We start from the raw sequence: 21,750 nt of genomic DNA, 5'->3' as shown, positions 1-21,750 counted from the left end.
TTACTGAAAAGTAAGTATAGCAGGCTTGCTTTGAAGTAAATATTCCATTTCTCATTAAATATATTTATTATTAGAGAAGTCTGTTGGCGAATAACAGATAACCAAAGACTGACCACGGTCAGATACAATATGTTCATTTATACATATCTGTATAAAGCACAAATAGATTACTCATTAGTATTACTACTGCTCTTAGGAAAGAGCCCTTCAAGTATGCATATGCTAAACAATCAATTGCTAATAAAATAGACCAAAACTCATTATGGATGTTCTAAGTCAGTCACTGGCCTGTGACTCTGGTGGTCATCCTTTGTACCTCTATCTTGCTATTCAGAGCTTCTGAGAAATAAATTAGAGGGATAACTGTTGTCCCAAGAAATTTGAGACAGAACAATCATGTCAAATCATAACAACTTATTTAAAACATAAAACATATAAATGGGTTTTTTTAATTTGTTCTGTTGGACGATTTCTCCAGCACAACTATTATATTCAATATCCTCAGTATATTAGCATCCTGCAGTAATGTATTTAAGTTGGTCATGTTTATTATATTTATTAACCAAAGGACAAAATAATAGAATGAGATGTAATAGAACACATACATCTTCAGTGTAGTCAGCAAGCAATATATTTAATTGTTTTACCTTCATACTAGTTGATTTAAATGAAAGTCAACAACAGATTCTAAATTCAATACAACTTGCTCAGAACAGACCACATTCTGCCCCAGGGGTCTGAGCAGCCCTGAGCTTTAAGTACTTCTGTAGCCCTAGAAGTTTCTGCAGCAGCAGTGAGGAATTCCTGCTGGGGTGCATATGTACATGTGCCCTGAGGAAGAGAGAACAAGTGTCCAAAACAGCCTTGTGTCCATCAGGAGGAGGATAGTCACATAATCTCCTGCCTACCTGTTGTATGTGGCACCAACCCAGGAGGAAACCTGTGCTTAAATACCCAGTTTTCCCAACACTTTGAGTATTAGAGGAGCTTCTTTGCAAGAGTGAAAAGCCAGAGTGCAACTATACTGCCTGGAATGACCTGGGGAAACAGACAAAAGTGAGAGATAGAGCTCACCCAGAGTACCTTCTGGCCAGGGGTGCAGCATCAGCTGAGGCAACAAGTGCCTGAGGTCATCATCAGTGTCCACCACTCCTGATGTGACATTATCAGATCAGTGACATGAAAGAGTGGCCTATGGCATAGCCTAATACCATACACTGATGGAAAACTTCCTGAAAACACTCCTAAAAACTTCCACATCCATCCAGATTAAAGTCCAGCCAGCTCAGTATTTATCTTTGTAAATGGACTTATGTACATGGAACAGAGTACAAGATCAGAGTAAGAGAAATCATCTCTCTTGGCAGACTCTCAAAGGTCTATCACAATAGAGCTACCTCATTTTAAGCAGAAGAGTTGTCACCGTTTCACCCAGACTTGTTCTATCAACACTTCTGTTTTCCCTAGAGATGGCTTTAAGCCACAAATTTCACATGCAGTTCTAAATTCCCCTGAATTTTCAGATGAAGAGATATGCCAGGAATTTTAAATTTATTTTCCTTTAGCTGGGAAATCATTCCTACAAAACAATAGCTCTGTCCCGTGAAAATACAGTATGTGAGCAAATGTTTTAATCTCCTAAATGGGGTGCAAAATCATGTTGTCCCTATGCCATTTTAGTCATGATTCCACTTTGATCACATCTACATGCTTAAGTATCCAGCTGAGAGAACGATTGGCTTTCTTTTTCAAGTAGTGGATGAAGAGTGATGAAAGTAGAAGAAACGTGCATCCAACAGAAGGCTGGAATTTTGATACATGATTTAAATATCTATTTAGATATCTAAATATCTAAAAGATCCTAGGGCCTAAGGAATTTTTTTGTCTCCTGAATTATCATGACTTTTTTGATTGCTGCATGGAGCTGAGGTAGGAGACAACACAAAAAGTTATTTCAATAACACAAAAAGTTACTCTGACCAGATATCACAGTCTTCAAATAAAATGTACATGAAAAATTGGAGGCCATCTTACCATCATTAAAATAAATTGCAAAACTCTTGCAAGACAGAGGGAGCAGTAGCCAGATATCTGACAAGTCATTAAATAATGAGTCCTATTTAAAAGTATGAAATTTCTTCAATATTCAATCTTCAAACCAATTTGTCATACACTATCTAGTTAAACTTGATAATATAAGCATTGTTTCTACATTTTGAAGATAGGATGACTAGGGATGATTTAGTGATCCTCTAGCAAAAGTGGGATAAGTGTGCCTCAAGAGCTGCCACATGCTTTCTGGACCTGAGTAAATATCAGCATCAGGATTTAAAAACAGAGTTTCTTGCTTCCTCAAGACAATATCCAAAACTCTGTCTCCCTTTCTATGCCACATGAAAACAGAATTAAAATAACATCAGTATTTTCCACGTTGTGCTATGTATATCCCTATATTTTAAAAATATTTCAAGGAAATCTTTCCGAGCTCAACAAAAAGCACCTATGATCTGATTCAGGAAGTACCAAGTATAGTACTCATCAAGGTCACACACTGAGTAGCTTTATTGCAGTGGCACCACATGTCTGCTAAAAATGGTTACTCTATAGGTTAAATTCTGGAGACACTCCTGCTTTTGCAGATCTATTGTTGTTAGAATGCAAAAATATCAAAGTTATATATGGCTTGTCAACTTTTTTGATCACCTCTTCACACTTTGTGGGCAGACAAATACAATGAATGCATCTATGATCCAAGAATTTCTTATTTTTCTAATTTTGAATCCAACTTTAACCCACAATACTAGAACAAGAATTGAATACAGAGTAGGAATAAAACCTTGCAAATACCCTAAATTGACATTTCAATTACTTTTACTACCTTAATAACAAAGAAAAATTAATAAAATAACTGCAATATTAAGCAGTTACTGTCCAATGTTTCCAGTCTAATGATTTGTTCAAACCCATTAGAGGTACTTACATATCACAGTTCTCAGAGAAGGAAAATGAAACTGTTTTTTGTTCAAAGATAACATATAATAGGCAGCATTCCTAGAGATGCACAGGTCCTAACATACCCAGCAGCTGGATAGAACAAAGGCAAGTGCTCTTTAAAGGCACCTAACAAATGGAGTTTTCATGCCAATCCAGATCTGTCATTTTTAAGTGACCCCTCCTCACCCTCTGCAAGAATGGCCTATTGAGGCTAGGTGTTTTCTAGCTTTTTTGACACAAATGTCTACAGGTAAACATAACCATGGTAAGCAAATTTCTTTTACAGACTAATATAAAAATATTCTCCTCATTTCTTTTATGCATATAAGGTTTTTCATTTTGCTTATCTCTGTTATCCAATACAAACTCAACTTCAACATGAAGCCACCACAACTAATAAAGATAATAGCAACAGCCTCCTTTAAATTACTTGTTTCCCACTCTTTATACCAGTAAATTGCATTACGTTTCCCTCAAGTTGGAGTATTCCATGTCTTGTTGAAAGCCTCTGACTCTAATAATATTATCCACTTCAAAATCCCTTTATAGATTCCTGTGTAGGTAAACAGGGATTAGCACAAATGACAGCCCAATGCCAAATATAGACAGATGTGTTTAGCACTGTGTTTGTTACCACATTAATTTCCTGCATTCCTGTTCCAACACGAATGTCATTTCCCAGTGCAGAGAAGCCAGAGATCAGCCTCAGGCCACTAATACTCTGGAAGAGAACAGTTATTCTTTCCTTGGAGACCCATGCCATCTCTGGAATGAAAGCTGATTTGTCAGTATACAAACAAGGATGCTAAGGCTACTTCTTGGAGCAGGCATTCCTAAAATTTTCCTAAAATTATTCTTTCTGTGGTATTGGTATTGGAACTACACATTTTCAGAAGCATTGGAGTGACTTTGAGAAATGATCAATTCTTCTCCTTTACTTCCCACTGCCACCAAGCAGTTCTGACCCTTTCTCTTGCTATTGACAGGCTGATCATTCTCTTTCTATTTAAAATTTTGAGTGAGGTAAGAATATTTTATTGCTACCACGAAAGAGAATTTGGGTAGGGAAGGGAACACAAAGGAAGGGGAAAGGTGTGTGGGTAGGTTTGCTTTTTATTCTTTATCCATGCAATAGTCCATAAAGATTCATGCCACAACAGCATCTCATAGCATATATTGCCTCAGGTAGAGTTAAATCATTTTTAAATTTGGAAATTCACAATCAGCAAGAATGTTAGCTGGCAGTACACAACAGCTCCTTCAACCAAAGAAGGAGTCACATCTCCAAGCAAGACATATTCCTTCTGCTCTCAGTGAGCCATTTTCTACTTTGTGCCAAAGAGTCTGCAGAAGGTCTGTCAGTCAAGACAAAACACATAGATTCAAAAGCATGGTGTGCACTTGGCCGTGTCATTCCCACAGTCAGCTACAGAAATGAGGGAAAAAATATACAGAATCTGCAAAGAATATGGGAGAAAAGCTGATCTGTTTCACCAGTGTGTGTGAACAGCTAGGAGAAATGTATGACTTCTGCTATCCTGGATGCATCTCACCCCCACACCCATGTTCATACATATCCATGCAAGCCAGTGCTGAAATCCACAAATGCACTACATGCTTTGCACATTCACTCACAACATGCCAAGAACGACACCTCCCCATCCTCCCTGCACAGTATCACATGTGGGACTGTCCCCTTCTTACAGTGCCATTGTTACAGTTCTGGTCTTTCCTGAGCTCTCCTGCTTTTCTCAGTCCCTCTGCAGATATCAGTATCTCAGCCATTCTTACCTTCACATCTTGCACCAGGATCTTCACCAGCAGTAGCTGATAAAGCTCATGTGGCTCACTACCATGAGCCATGTATATCACATGTAGTGCTGGCTTGGGTGGGAAGAAGCTTTACTTAGAAATAGATGAGTGAAGAGATAAAGATGGAGTTACACATTGCTGCAACAGATTTACAAGTAAACCAACATTTTTTTTCTCAGTTTCATTTGTTTTCAGTGCTCAGGGTTATTTTTGCCCAAGAATGTTATTTTTTGAGTGTCTAAGCTCCTCTGGAGGCTTCTTCTTCCTGTGAACCATGGACTGGTTCACTGAGCAGCCTCCAAATCCTGTGTGGTAAGATATCAGTTCCAAGAAGAATGAGTCAAGTGTTTGCCCACATGAAATTAATTCCCTGTTATTTTAGGAAAAGACAGAGAGGCTCATAACTCATTCTCATCACTGCTGGGAAGCAATCACCAGGTCTCTTGCACAATACAATGAACAGAGCTTTCATAGTGATTTAGGCAACATAACATTACAGCCATGGTAACACATGACATGGCAATGTTGTGGAATGTACTCTTGTAACACAAATACTTCAGTGGATAGCCCTGCACTTCAACAAGGATCATCCATCTGCACCCAAGCTGAGGTTTGTTGAAAGTTTAATAAAACAGATTCTGTTAATTATTTTTAAACTAGTTAAGGAAATCATTGCCTTACTAACAATAACAGTAATAATTTGAATTGGTGTCAATACCAAGAATTAAATCCCACAGATGTCCATCAGCATCTATGTGTTGCACTTTTTCTTTGAATATGAGGAGCTTGGAATCCCTGGATCCTGGGTTTCATTTTGTCTAATCTGCAAACCCATATTTGATCTTGTTTTTCTCTGAAAAACACTGAGTCTGAGTTATTCCTTTCTTTAGCAGTGTGGATGTATCTTTTGCAAGGATCACAGAAAAGTGGTATTCAGCAGAGTCTTGGGTGAAGTTGTTAAATCCTCCGCTCCAAGCTAAACTTGATATGGGACCTAAAACTAATCTCCTTTATCAGATTTTATCAGATTTTCATCCTGACTGCCACTGCAAAAGCTAAATTACTGCAGTGGTCCATATGGCTGGTGGGTGGGTTTATCCAGGCTGAGGTACTTTATAACTGTAATGCCCAATGAGCTTCATGACTTCAGGACTTGAAGAAGCCACCAGCCCTGCTTATGAAATACATAGTATGAGTAAAGGTACTGATGGTATCCATAGAAGGGGCCTGGAGAACAGACTTCTTGCACCATCTCCCAAACCCTGTCTTCTCTTACAGGGTTGCATTCAGTCATGTAAGGGATAGAGGCACGATGTCTGCTCTACAGACACATGACATAACAGTAAACAGCTCAGAATACAGTGTCACATAAAAAAAGACTGGCAAGTGGTCACTGTAGCTGAAATTGAAGTTGAATTTATTACTAAAGCTTCTCTGTCAATAAGCTATTTAAGGCTTGCCTCTATATTTTTGTCCTTCCTGCTGGTTTGAGTTTCTGGATCATTACTGCAGATTAATGATAAAGATATTAGTAACACAGACTTCCTTCCAGTGGTTGGAAACATGTATCTTAGAAACACATTCCTCTACCAGTTTGTGTCTGAAATGAAGGTTTTCCAAGAATCAAATCAGACTATTTATATATTAGATGGGAAACACAAAGAGCAGATTTTAATTTTAAAATTTCCCTAACAGCAAGAGTATCTTGAAACTATACCATTAAGATGTACTCTGGAGATAAATGAGAAGATGTAAGTACACTTACAAGTACTCATTAGTTTAGTTTGGTTGTGAGTGAGAGTACATATTTTGTACATCAAGTATAAAAAAAAAATGATGGAAATAAACTCAAAAGGATCTTAATTCTGTGATCTTTATGGTATGCTTGAACTTGTAAGATGTACAATCTTCACTGATGTTCACAGTGGTAGAAACACTGGCAGTTGGTGGAAGGTGTCCAAGTGTCTAAGTTTTCTCTCAAGAAAACTTAGAGCTTTGGTGCTCAAGAGAGCCTCTTAAGAGAACAGTCTGCTTCCTAAGTGATAGTAGTATGTAGCAGCCACAGATTATAATGTTATAATGTTTCTAAATTCCTGTACTATAAGTAGCCTTCAGTTTGAATCTCACACTGATTCAAAGGGGATCTTCCACTAATATGACCACTTCACAATGCAAGAGGTATGTAGGTTAAACTTATGTAACTGCAGCTTCCTGGAAAGAAAATTTAGAATAGCAAAGCCACAGAAAACTGCAGAGAAAAATCCAAACATGTTACAGTACACCCAGCTTACAACAATATCCACTGAAAGACACAGAGAAATAAAGCAGAGGACCAAAAGGTAACATGAATCCACACAAAAATCTCAGATATGTTATGATTGCCAAAGGTTGGTAATATTCAGTTTTTATACTTACACTTCTGAAAATTAGTCTCTGAAGCCTCTAAGGGGTTTTTGCATTACAGCTACATTTAAAGTCTTAGTGTTCATGTTTGTGTTTACTCCAGCATTGTCTGAAATGGTTGGACTAGCCCTATACACCAAGATAGTAGCCAAAGAGCGAATGTAGTTAAACAGCTAGTGAAGCTCCTTAGACCTCTTTCCTTTTGGTGATTCAGCAAGAGGGAGAGTGTCACAGACTGGTCTGGGTTTTAAAATTAAGCCTTTTGCCTTGCTTACCAATTCTTTTGCATGTACTGTGTGCAACCAGGGCAAAATTCCCTGGTGTTCATCTGCTTGTGCTTTTAAGATAGAGGAGGGAGGAAGAGGGAAATGGAAAGGATGGGAAGGGGGAGAGAGAGGGAGGAAGCAAAGAAGGGACAGAAAGAGTGATAGAAGGAAGAAAGGGCATGCTGGTCAATGTTTTTCTTTCATCTTGTTTTTATGAGTCACTCCACTATTTGCATTAGCAGGTCTCCTGCTGCTGCAAGATCATTCAACTGTTTGTTTAGTCACTATGCCTCATGAAAAGTCCAACAACAATGAATTTTTACACATCACCCTTGTATTTTACTAACTAATTGAAGCTTTAAGAACCAAATTAACTTCCCATCACTGTGGTCCCTATGCCAGTAGCAGCCCCCTCAAACTCAGTGTTATTACTCACTTGAGTAAGGGTTACAGAACCACATTGATATTTATCATTGCTTCTTCATATGTTGCCTCCAGACCAAGTTGTATCAGAAAATGTGAAAAACTGGATGTCATAACAATCAAGTTGACAGTTCAAAGCTTTTTAGTCCCACTTGTGAACTGAAGTTAAAAAGTTACGTAATCTTGAAAAACAGTTGCAAACCCAAACACTGAGTGTAACTTTGATCAAATAATTTTGAAAAAGTTGTATTTCTCTCTTCAGGTATAAGACTAATATTACTCAAAAACATATCCTATCAGAAGCTGCATACTCACTAAGGCTGACATTGCCTTACCACTGCAGAATAGGGTCTTCAAAAAAATCTTGCTATTGTGCTAAAGCAGAGCAGGGCTGTAAACAAAACTCTATCACAGAAAGCATGAAAAGAAGCTGCTAAGCCTAAGGAAAGCAAAGGATGAAAGAACAGCAAAAAGCTTTTTCTGTCTTTATAAGAATAACAAGCAATGTTATGTTTGACCCTCTTTATCTCTTTCTTGTTTTTAGACATTCTGAATTTCTTTCAGTTTGCTTTCAACATTTTTTTTCCTTTTTAATGCTGCCAAAATAAGATATGTTAATTAAATACAAGCTAGAAACCTGTCCGTTGGATTAAAAGGCAATAAAAGCATAAGAACTTACCTATTCACAGAGAAGAATGATTCAGAGAAGAGATCCACTCTGTGTGAGAGACTGGGTCCCAAGAGAAGCATTTGTAAAGGGAGCTCTTCAAAATAGCACTATATCTTCTGCAAAAGATGTTTTGTTTTTACTTCTCTTCAATCAAAACAATGACTGATAGGAGAAAAGTGGGTGTTTAAAAGATGTAAAAGCCTTGTCTTAGCTCTAAAAGAATGAGCCCATTAAGAGCAACTTTTCCTGATTGCAGGCTTGTGATCTATGCAACTTTATCTTCAACACAGTTCAACCCCAAATAGTGACTGTGTATAAATGGTGTCTTCTTACTTATTACATCTCTTCCCTGTGTGAATTTGGAGATGTGTCTGCTGACTTCAGTAACAAAAACACTTTTTTTAAAGTTACTTGTTATTCTTGCTACACCAACATAACTGAAGGAGTATGAGCTACACCTCTTGTCTATCATCAACAGAACTATGAGATAATTAAAGCACTAGTCAGTTATTTGCATGCAAATTAACTATCTAGGTGAAATTTAAAGCATAGCTTGCCCTTCAGAACATTTGTCACCTGTAGTGATCTGCTAGAAGACATGAAGCTAGAGGCTAAAAATATTTAGTTGCCTGATTTAATCTGAAGGCTTTTAGAGAAAGTAAGTCAGTCTTCCACTTGCCACCTTAGTATGTTTTATTTTGAAATGGATGGAAATTTTAGTCACAGTTTTCTAAATCTGGAAGTTTAATCTACACACACACCTACACCCTGTATATCTGTTTCTTTATCCCAGATACATTCTTGCCCTGTATGTTATTTAGGATTAAGACAGAATTTACAGAGGGGATATCATCAGGATGACAGTAGAACAGCAGTGTCACTCTACCTAAAACATGCAGCAAAATACTGCTACGACTTGTCTTCTGCAACTTACACCTTCTGGTGATTTTTGGAGCATAGTACTGATATTTATACCACTTTAACTATACAGAAGAAACACCAATGATTAGTGTGTTCTACTCAGAGTGCCCTTCCTCATGTCTTGCTCTTCAGCAGGTGAAACTTGCTGGCTAAAACAAAGATGTTCCTCTGTAGGGACTAGGTCACCATAAATATATAACTGGCAGTTAATTAAAAAATTCATTCAGGTGAAGTGCTAAAACACTCCCTGGGGTCTGAAAAGAGTAGATTTTATCCCTACTAATAATCTCATGAAGCATTTGTTTCAAAATTACATATCTCTGTAGTTGCTTTACCTTTGGTATAATTTTTTTGCCTGATACTGTAGCCTGTAATTCTTCTACTGCAGTTTCTTCAGTTCCAGTTTCTCTCTGTGACATAGCTATTTAACAGCTTATTTTGGAGTTGCATAATCTGAAAGGCAGGAGACACGGAGGTCTGGATAAACACATTTTTAAAGAACTGCAGAAAATACCAGGGTAGTGCTCACATGAAATCTAATTTATCCCCTAATCACTTGATGTGGATAATGGACACTGATGATGGAATGTGCATGCTCTGGGCTACGTGCTGATTCATTACATGCAGGTGTCTCCCTTAAGTTTAATGTGAATTTAGCATATCAAGGAAAGGGAGGACACCCCTTCAGGGTGAATGCATGTTCTGAAATAAAGGTAATGAGTTCCTAAAATAATCATAAAATCACAGAATAATTTGGGTTGGAAGGGACCTCTAAAGGTCATTTAGTCCTGCAATAAGCAGGGACACCCTCAGCTAGATCAGGTTGCTCAGAGCCTTGTCAAGCCTTGAATATCTCCAGGGATGAGGTGGTTACCTCCCTAGGCAACCACTTCTGTTTTTCCACTACCCCTATGGTAAAGAACTTTTTCCTAGCATACAATCTAAATCTACTCTTCTCTGATTTAAAACCATTGCCCCTCATCCTATCACTACAAGCCCTTGCATACAGTCCATCTCCAGCCTCCCTGTAGGCCCCCTTCAGAATGCCTGCTTCTCAGATAATGCTGAAGATTTTGTAGTCATAACAAAAATGGTTTATGACTGACACATATGCTTCAGTTGTTCATACCCAACCAACAGCAATCTATTGTTGGAGGAAGAACGTGTTTTTCTGCCAGCTCCTTAGCCATCCAATCTCATTCTTAACATTAAACAGTAGGGCACAAGGTTTTATTTTTAGGACACCTTCCAAGAGCCCTGCAGATGGGAAGGCTCAAGGGTGCCCTCCTGGTAAGCCATGCTGACAGCCAATGTTTCAGCCATTCTTCATCCCACACTCTGGGCAGAGGTGCCTGGCTGCGGCAGCCCCGAAATGAAGCTCTAAATAATTTAACCTGATGAGCCGACACGTTTTCTCTCTCACCCTTTGCCAGCTAAAAGTTCTCGGGGTGAGGCGCTGGCCCTCCGGCAGCATCCTGCACATGCTTCCCTAACCTTTCCTGCCCCGGCCGAGGTTCGCCCCTACAAACAGAGCTATCAATGGGAGCCTCTTCAAGCTCTTTCAAAATGTCCCAATCACTGCTCCGAAGGTGAGAATTCCCTCAGGAGGTGCCCCGGAGAAGGGAAGGCGATGGCTGCGAGGCAGCAACCCCAGAGAGGGCAGAGCCGGTCAGAGGGAGCGGCGGCCCAGCCATCCCCTGGGCTCCTCCCCGGGCAGCCGCGGTTGCCAGGCGGAACCCCGCGGGCCGGCGGCTGCCGCTGTGCGGGTCTCGGGACTTCGGCGGGCTCCCTGACTCCTCCAGCGAGGTAACCCGGTACCAAGGGCAGGGACCTGGGCCGCGGCTGCCCCCGGGGTACTCGAGAGGGAGCGCGGCCCCGGCTGGGGTGTGAGGGGCCGGGAGGTTCCCCGAGGTTGCGGAGAGGGCAGCGGGCAGCTCCGGGACGGCAGGAGGCCAGTGACAGGAATGCAGTCCAAAGGCACAAACTGAAACACGTGAGGATCCCTCTGAACTTCGGGAACTGCTTTTTCCTGTGACGTGGTCCGAGCACTGGCACAGGCTGCCCGGGGGGGCTCTGGAGTCTCCATCCTTGGAGACATTCAAGAAGCCACTTAGACGTGGCCCTGGGCAGCCACCTCTGTCTGGGTGGCCCTCCTTGAACTGGGGGTTGGACCAAACGACCTCCAAAGCTCCTTTCCCACCTCGCCTACTCTGATTCTGTGAAATCCTGTGGAGCCTCCCTCAGAAGTACCAGAGCTGAGGATCCTCCCTTCCTTAGGCCTTCCAGGATTGTGTTTAAATTTAATGTGAGCTTTGTAGTGTGCTGTTGCTATTGCTTATGGCTTTATGGTGGAGAAGGTCTCTCAGGGCAAGCTTTGATTGCAGCTAGCAAGCCTCCAATGGAGAGCTGCAAGCTCCTTAAGAGAGCGAGCAGCGGGGAATTGGATTTAATACCTCCCCTTCTCAGGTCTGACGTTTTACCAGCAAGTGACAGCAGGGCTCCCCTCCTATGCTCTGTGATCTTGCTCTGTTAATTTCCCCTTGTAACGGAAATGCTCTTGCTTGCACAATTAAAAATAAATAAATAAAATCAAATCATGTGGCTCTAAAGCCTGGTAGTTCAATGTTGCTGTAGTTTTGAGCTGCTGGCTGCTTTTCTTGCATTCTGGTCAAACCTGCGTCTTTTATCTTTTGATATATATTTTGATAGATATCTCTTGTTTTTGAGGAAAAAAAAGTGAACAAAATTCAGAAAACTTTCTTACTTCACTATAAGCAATTTTTTTTTTTTTTTTTTTTACTGAGAAGATCTGGGTTCAAATGATGAAGGTAGCCAGTGTTTTGCTGCATTAGACAGTAGTATGCTGCAAATGGCCAAAAGCAATTGAAGCTACTCAGTCCTGCTCCAGGGAGAGTCATTGTAGCTAGGTACATTTTCCTTGTTGAAGTTCTAGAAGAAAATGCCTTTTTTTTCAGAAAATTAAAAGTTTAATTGCAATAGGCCAGTTTTGCTACATATTTTGGAGGGTTCATTTTATGAATCTGCTGACAAGATCTTCTTTAGCCAAACAGTGATAGTATATGAGGAAAACAGCTAAGTAGACAGTTTTAGAACACAAGATGGAGGCTTGGCCTGTTTATTGCTCTAACAAACACACACGTACCTGCCCATATTTCTTCATACCTTCTGCTTGAAAACACCTGTGAGCTTCTAGAGGATTACACTGTGTCATTGTTGAAGTCAATGTCAACACCACTATGGACTCCAGCAGGGGCCAGATCTGGAAGCAAATTAACAATGGTAAATGAAAGTAAATAAAAAAAAATTATCATCAAAAGTATAATGTACATGTATAATACGGCCATTATTAGGGTGCTGAGAGAGCTGGCTGATGTCAATGAGAAGCTGCTCTCCATAATCTTCAGGAAGTTGTGAAGAGCAGGAGACATCCCTGAAGACTGGAAGAAGACTAATATCACCCCCATCTTCAAAAGGGGCTCCAAGGAGGACCCAGGTAATTATTGATGTTTTAGCCCAAATTCAGTCCATAGGAAAGCCATGAAGCAAATTCTCCTGGGGACAATCACAAGTCAGTTGAAACACATGACTGGGAAAAGCCAACATGCAGAACAAGCCTAATTACCTTCTACAGCAAAGCAACCTGCTTGGCTGATGCAGTGAGAGCAGGGGACATTGTCTAGCTGGACTTTTTTAAGGCTTTCAGTATGGTCTCTCACAGCCTCCTGCTGGAGAACCTGACTTGTCATGGCTTTGACAAGTGGTCTTTGCAGTGACAGTAAACAGTTTGTTCCTTCTTGAACTGGCAACCAGTTACAAGTGGAATGTCCCAGGGATTGATATTGAGTCCAATGCTGTTCAACATCTTCTATAAGGAGAGGCTGAGGGAGCTGGGGTTGTTTAGTCTGGAGAAGAGGAGAGGATCTTACTGCTCTCTTCAACTATACCTTAAGGGAGGTGGTAGCGAGGAGGAAAAAAGCCTCTTCTCCTTAATAAACTGTGAAAGGACTAGAGGGAATGGATAGAAGCTGCACCAGGGTAGGTTTAGGCTGGATGTTAGGAAACATTTTTTCACTGAGAGGGTGGTCAGGCATGGCCTGCCCAAGACAGTGGTGGAGTCACCATTCCTGGAGGCATTTAAAAGGCATTTGGACCTGGTCCTTAAGGATATGGTTTAGTAGTTGATTGTGGTGTTAGTCAAAGATTGGACTGGATGATCTTGGAGGTCTCTTCCAACCTTCTCTGATTCTGTGTTAAGTGACCTGGATGTTGAGATCAAGAGCACCCTAATGAAGTTTGCTGATGACGCCAAGATGAGTTGAGAGGCTGACACCCCAGAAGGGAGAGCCACCCTCCAGGATGACCTGGACAGACTGAAGGAGTGGGCTAGCAGTAACCTGATGAAGTTAAATGTGGAGTAGTGTAAGGTCTAGCACCTGGGAATGTTTAACATAGGAGTGCAGCTCAGACTGGGATCCACTTGGCTACAGATCAGCCTTGAGGAAAGGAACCTGGGGGTCTTGGTGGATACCAGGCTCAACATGAGCAAACAGTGTGCTGAAGCAGCAAAGAAAGCCAGCAGGATGCTGGGCTGCATCAACAAAAGCATCACCAGCACAGACAAAGAAATCATTATCCTGTTCCACTCGGCTCTTGTCAGACCACACCTGGAGTATTGTGTCCTGTTTTGGTTCCCACTCTACAAAAAGGATGCAGACAGGCTGGAGAGGGTCCAGAGAAGGGCCACAAGGATGATCAGAGGACTGGAGCACCTGCCATATGAGGAGAGACTGAGAAAACTGAGTTTGCTCAGCCTTGAGAAGAGAAGGCTTTGGGAAGACCGTATTATGATGTCCCAGTATGAAAAAGGTGGCAACAGAGAAGATGAAGACTCCTTGTTTAAAAGGAGTCACATGGATAAGGCAAGGGGTAATGGGCACAATTTGGTCCTGGGGAAATTCCAACTGGACACAAGAGGTAAAGTTTTCACCATGAGGACAGTCGAACATTAAATTGGTCTTCCAGGGAAAGTGGCAGATTCCTTCACTTTGGAAAGTTTTAAGCCTCAGCTCAACAGGTACTGAGGCATCTGATAAATAGTATTATATTACGTAGAAGGGTTGAACCAGGTGATCCTTGAAGTCTCTTCCAACCTGACATTCTATGATTCTATGAATGTACATTTGTTAAGTATTTTACTGGGCCAGTTTCATAAAAGATAAAAATGGAAAAGAGGTTTTACATTTTTTTTTGCCCTACCTTTTTAAATGATTTACAAAGAAGAGAAAACAGGTCAAAAGGTGTATTCACAATTTCTTGACTAATATAATATGAAAAAATATCAAACATTTCCAACATAATAAAAAAGTTCTCATATAAATAAATGAAACGTTACATTGCTGAAGTTATAGAAATATATTCATGTAAGAACAGCTGTTAACTGTACAAAAATGTGGAGACCTAACATATCATCCAAGAAACATTACAGAACACAAAGGCACATGAAGGTAAATAAAAACAAAGATGTGGTTCGTGCTGGCAGCATGATCCATTAAGATACTGAGAAAATCTTGGCTCTTTTAGTTATTTACAGCTAGTTGGCCCCATTCAGCATGTGAAGTGAAGTCCTACCAAAAGCTTTTATGCCTTTTAATCAGGATAGAAGTATTATAATATCATTATGTTCCTCCAATATCTTATTAGCCAATCCAAAAGCACACAAACATATAAAGCTTTATAACTTGCAGTTCTCTCAAAAACATGTTGGATTCAACCTTGGCAGAGTTTACCACTGAAATCTGATGGTATATTTTTCCCTGTCCTTCTATACTACATTAGCTTTGGAGAATTTGGCTGTAAATTGTTGGTTTAATTTTATCTCAGCAAATTTAGATAACAGTGGCTGTATTTAATTATTTAATTAAAAACTTGCAAGTTGTTAATTTGGCCTCATTAGTCAAAGTGTCACAGTATATAATTAACAGGAGAAATATTTGGAAAATTTGCAAATGTTGAGTAAATGTTGAGTGACATAGAGGAATTGAAATGTTTCGAAGGCAACTGCTGAAATAATTACTAAAACTACAAAGTATAGATAAATACCAAGATCTTGTTTCTTTTCCTTTTGATTGTGTTTAGTGATGACACAAGCTGACCTATCCACTACTTTGTAATGCATTCTAATAGATTTATTGAGGAGAAAAATAAATCTCCTTTATTCAGAAGGTAACTTCTAGGTGTTAGAGAATGTAGTATGAGGATAACAGGGCTTTGTATATATATAAATATATACATACTTGCTGAAGGTTTTTTTCAGGTACTTGTAAGGCAGGACCACTGGTAAGAGGATGCTGGACTAGGTAGACTGCAGTTCTGACAGAAAAGAGCAATAATTTTTTTAGCCTATGTCACTAAGAAATTGCAGTAAACTCAGCTTCCTGAACTGAGTGTATTGATATTCTCAGTGATTTATATTGGATCTATAGTTGCACCCAGAACTGGGATTCATACATCCACCTTTGAGGGTTTTTTGGCATTTAGTAACAGACACGGCACTGTTCCTGCTGTCCTTGTGCTGCAGGCTTTATGACTAGATAGAGCAGAGCTGGTTTGTTGGCTTTTGGCCAGAGGGTTCTTTTTGCCTACTCTGGAGGAATTTCCAGTGTGCTAGTATCCAGTGCTTCACTCTCCCTTGTCACTGCTGTGGCCAGAGTTGTGGCCCATCTTGATTTTGCTTTGTGACAGCTGGCACTGGTTATTCCTCACCAGTGCCAGAAGTGCTGGTGTGGGCTTCATGGCAGCCCCGCCAAGCACACAGCATTCCCCTAAAGTGACACAAAGAGAAGAAAAAGTTCCCAATTATTTTTCTCTCCTTTTCAACTCTGTCTGTTGTTTCTATCTGCTGCAGCTGCTGCAGGAAGAGGCTGTGTTACCTTTGTGAACTGCTGAAAGTTGTAGCTAACTGCTGTGAGCCAGCAGGTTTCAAATGCAAACTGCAGTTCCTTGTAAAGATCTTATGTTCAAGATGCTCACCTTTGACCTACCACATGGCACATCAGTGATGATTTACAGTCCTGTGCGTTGAAAAATAGAAATGATAGAATAACAATAAACCATGGAAATTTAATGGAATTAAATTATTTTCTTGTCAAAATCCTAACAAAATGAATGATAGAATTATTCATGTAATTTATTCATGTCAAACTGTAGTTCCAACAACTGTACTGAACACTTGCTGTATCTAGCAATCCATTATACCTGACAATAAGGAGGAGATTTCAGTAATTGCTCACTACATAGAACAGAAGTTGGCTTCAACATTTCTTTCTTTGTCAGGCAATAACATATCATTGTGGTGTTGTTTAGAAAAAGTCAAAACATAGGCAGGAGCAGAGGTAACCCAGTAGAGGGAAAAAATGTCTTAAACTCAAGGGAGAAGGTACAGTAATTATGAGATGCTCTACTTAAATATTCTGTGCTCTTTTTCATCCTTTTGATTTAATTTCTTTGCTAAGGTACACTGTTAGTTTTAAATTAATAGAGTTCACAGGTGTCTTGCCATTCCTTGGCATCTAGACACTAGGACAAAATGTACAGAATATGTTGTATGAAGGCTTATTAGTTGAGACTGCAATTGCTCAGTCCTTTTTTCTTATTACCCTAGGCATTAGTTCCAGTTTAAGCCTTTAGGCACAGAGGGAGCCCAGACAGCAAATATGACATGCAAGAGTGAGTTTTAGTTTCTTCTGGGTGTAGGTCAGTGGCTCTGATGCATCTTATGGCTTTATTTTGCTCAAAACAACAGAGAGCAGCTATCAGACAAGCCATACTGACAGAATAGTTGAGTCTGAATAGTTTTTCCTCATTTCTAACTTACAATAACATATAATACAATATATAATGTAATTTATAAGTAAAGAAGGCTGTAAAGTGGCAAAACATTTTACCAGTGCTGGCCTGTATCTGTCTAGAAGTTCATCTAGCCAAATATTTCTCCAATACTGACCAGAAGTAGATGCCTGGGAAAGGATAAAAATATTTTCCCCTAATACTCTCCCTCCTCCCTTTTTTCACTTTCTCAGCCTTTTGGGGAAATATGGCCTTTAATCTTTGGCTAACCAAAGTGGTGGACACATAAACCTCAATTTTCTAACAGCACCCATCTCATGTTTCAGTGTTTATTTGTACTTAGATTATCTCTCCTGACTTGCTGATTGTGCTGTGTTAGTGTTTAGATGTGAGAGATCAAGACTCATTTTGTGAGGAACACATCTGCATAAAGAAAAGGACAACTATTGCCCTAAGTAACTTTAAACCTCTAGTTTAACCAGACAAGACAGACTGGAAGGGGAAAAGGTACACATCATCATCTTTGATGCTCAAAGTTATGCACTAATTATAAGTACATTCCTAAAGCTGTTCCCAGCCTGCTAGACAGAACATTACTGCAGAGCCAAGGCAGCAGAACCCTGTGTAGCAATTTAAAGCTTAAGGAAATTTCCAGGGCCACAGAACTCTACCCTTTTCACAGTGAACAGAGACAAAACATTTGCTTGGTCTGGGGGAGAGCAGAGCATCCTAGAGGAGCAGGCTCCACACCCTTGGACAGATGTTGCCTCAAACCTCCCAGTCAGTAGAGAAAGGGACACCTCCAAGCCACAGGACATGTTCAAGGTGACTGCTGCGTACTGAGGGAAAGGGCAAACTCTATTGCACCCATCCTGCTAAAGACAGCTTTTTCCCTGCTGAGAAGAAGAAAAATTGGATTTTCAAAGAACATGGAGTTAGAAGGGATTTTAGGGCTTGAATTTTCAAAGGAGCCTAAAATAACTGAAGTAATGTGCCACCAGCAGGTTCGTATCCATCAGCAGAGACAGTGTAAATTTATTTATATCTTGCTTTTACCTGCTCAGGATGGGGCCATATTTCTTGTTGATAAATGCAATCTGAAGTGCTTCACTTACACTGTACTTATTTTAGAAACTCAGAAAATGGTGCCTGCTTTTACTGAAACACCTACTTGATTGTGCTGCCCACTGAAATCTATGAGCTACCACAGCATGGCTGCACACTTGAGAGGTAGCTCAGCTCCTTTCTTAGGCAATCAAGTCAATTTGTTCTTCATCAACTAGAGTTTATATATTTATGAATAGCCTTCCTGATGTTAAGAAGTTCTCTCATTTGGATACTGTAAAAGGCTAACAATTTGCAGATGAGCTCTTGCCCTTGAAAAGCCCAATAAGAGTGATTCTTTATCCTGCAGGGCAAGAGCATAGACTAATCAGTACTTGAGCAACACTCAGCTCTTTAATTGGGCTGATACAATTATGCTGCTCTTTTTGTATTTTTAAGAATCTTGAAAGTGTTAAGAGGAAATTATGAGTCTGCCCTAGATGACAAGAAATAATTGATCAGTATGCAGCTACCTAGAAATGCCATGCAGAACTGAGTGAAAATGTCTGAGCTCTTAAAAGAAGAAAGGCAACTTTCCAAAATATATTGCTATTTAAATCGCACACTGTTTTGCTAATAAAAATAGATAGAGAATAAAGAGCAAAGTCACAATTTTTCCACGCGCTTTCATGGTTTTATTTGTCTTCTGTTCTTATTTTTGTGCCTGCACAGATACCCAAACTATAACATCTTCCTTTTACATCAAAGGAATTTGATGAAGGAGTGCCCTGATCTTTCTTCCTTTCATCTGCCTCTCCTTGTTTCTCCATGTTTTCTCTGTCTCTACCAGTGGATACCACCCGGTGACAGCAAAGAGATTTGCAAAGGAGTAGCTTTGCAGCTGACAAGTACAACACTAAAATTTAATCCTGATGGTCAGTGGGAAGATGGCCTGGGATTGGGTTCATAAAGATCTTCATAGGGGTTCTTTACAGTATTGTTTACCTAACTGTAACAGTTGCTTAGTTTGCCTCCAGTTCTTAATAGTTAATAATGCAGTTTAAGAAATCAGGCAATTAAATACCACAAAGTACAAACATCAGAGTATTCACCCAATACAAGTGTGAGAGGCTTTAGCAGAGGCAGTCAAGTGGCAGAACGCCTGTTTCACAGGAGTGTCCAAAGTTAAGGCAAGTAATTGATGCCTTATTAGAATATGTATAACACACACACACGTATGCCTTTAAATAGTTTTGGTTTGGTTTGGTTGTTTTTAATTCATTGAATCTGGAGACTCTGTATGATAGATTCCCAAATCTCAGGGCTTCCAGGTTTTTTTTTAGCTCTTTGCACCCGAGTGAGTCCCAAGAAACCCAGAGGAGGTTCTCTCTGGGCTTCAAGCCTTAGAGCCTGTCCATAAGCTGAATTCTCAAAGGTCTCAGGTTTCCTGTTGCTCAGCTGGAAGGCCAAATGTGACATGCAACTTCTGGGTTCACAAAAGTGAGAGGCTGGCCCTGCTACTCCCACGAAGCCAACAAGCCTGGAAGGGGCAGGTATTGGAGTGGCCAACAGATGGGAGGCCATATGTTGGGACTCCTTTGGAGCCCTGGGTCTTGGTATCCTGTGTTCTCCCAAAGCCTGCCAGGGGAGCCAGTGGGATTCCTTGCTGGGGTTTCTCTTGAAGTTCACTTGAGCCCCATTTTCTGTTTGAGAAATATTTCTATTTTCACAAACTGCCCCCCAAAGTCCTGTTCTCCTGGAAATTTTTCAACCAGCTTTTAAGTGTTTCACAAACCACAGCCAAGTTTGGGTTTTTTTTTAATGCTCTGGATTAAGCCTTTGTGTGCTGCTTCCTAATGCCTGATGAGGGACACAAGCTCCTGCAGGTATTCAAATATGGACCCAGAGTGATACCAGTCCACTGGGAAATTAATGTAGATTTTAGGATGCAGACAAGGAATGCATACCTAATAATCAGTTCTGAGCACTGAGATCCACTCCTTTTTATTCAAATGTAGAAAATACAAAGAAATAGAAGAGGCTATGTTGACAACAAAACCCAGCATTAAATAGAAATTAGCCTTTGCTGGTGCTGGGGCTTGTTCCCTCACATAATGACTGCTAAGATCAGGGCTTAATTTACAGTTGGATAGGCAACTATTAAGTATGTGGTTTGGATTCCCTACTGTGTCTTACACAGGTTTATTAAAGGCAGTCATAAGTTCTGACAGATTTAGAAAACTCCTCCTTTCTGAGATTATTGCCAAATACAGCAGCTTCTGTCTGTATACCTGAGTTAAAGTACAGATGAGGCAGAAGCTCCCTCTCAGCTTTCTACAACTATTGAAAAGCTTCACAAAAATTAACACCTTTCTTTCAAAGGCCACACACTCTTTGTTCTAATTCTAAGAAAGGAAAAAAAGAATAGCATCTGAACAGCAGATTAATCCAACCACAATGAATCCATCATAACATGATCACAGTTAAGGTTTTATACTCTCCAATCACTGTTTTTTAAAATACCTCTTGCCAATGTAATTTCCTTTTTGTATGGTTTTCTATGGGGAAGCACCACTCATACAAGCTTTTAGGCCTCCATAAGTCAAAAATGGTGACACCTATGAAAACTATGCAGTATTTCTTCTCATAAAAAAGAAAATTCCACATATTAAATACTTAGATAAAGATGAAAATAGATGTCCTGAGGTCTAAGCACTGGTCAGAAAATCAAGTTTCATTTCTCCACCACTAACTGCTTGATCTTGTTACGCTGAGCAAACCACTTCTTCAGTCTCTGAAATTAAGATAATGTTGTTTTTCCCCCAGCTGCTGTTTATCTGGTTGCACACTTCAATTGTAAACTATTTGGGGATGTTAATGAGTGGCTACTTGTACAGAGTCTGGGACACTGATCTGACTAAAACTTCAGGAAGCCACCAAAGTTCAAACAACAGAAACAACATTATTGCAAGAGTTAACTGCTATAAATGCAAATGTAAAGGATTAATTACCATTATTATGATTCTGTTCAATCCAAGCAACTCTTTAGTGTTTGCTTCATGTGTTAACATGTAGCATGCACATACTGTGTTAAATGTATATGGTCAAACAATTACAAATTTTGATACAAGTTAGTACTATTTTTATCTCTCCTCACTCAGAAGTGTTTTCCAATGATGATTTCCCAATTCAAATCATAATAGAGCAGTTGTTGAGCTAAAATGGTAGGATTGGCCACAAGAGCATAAAGAATTACTCTCTATTCTAAAGTTGCTCTTTTCAGTGTCATATCCCTCTGTCATGCCTTTCACAGATGTTTGACATAAAAAAAAAAGAAAAAGCCAAAAGAAA

This window comes from Calypte anna, chromosome 3 (assembly GCF_003957555.1).
Source record: "Calypte anna isolate BGI_N300 chromosome 3, bCalAnn1_v1.p, whole genome shotgun sequence".
In the NCBI taxonomy this organism is placed as follows: domain Eukaryota; kingdom Metazoa; phylum Chordata; class Aves; order Apodiformes; family Trochilidae; genus Calypte; species Calypte anna.
The sequence above is the reverse complement of the archived record's forward strand: the minus strand, read 5'-3'. Positions refer to the sequence as shown.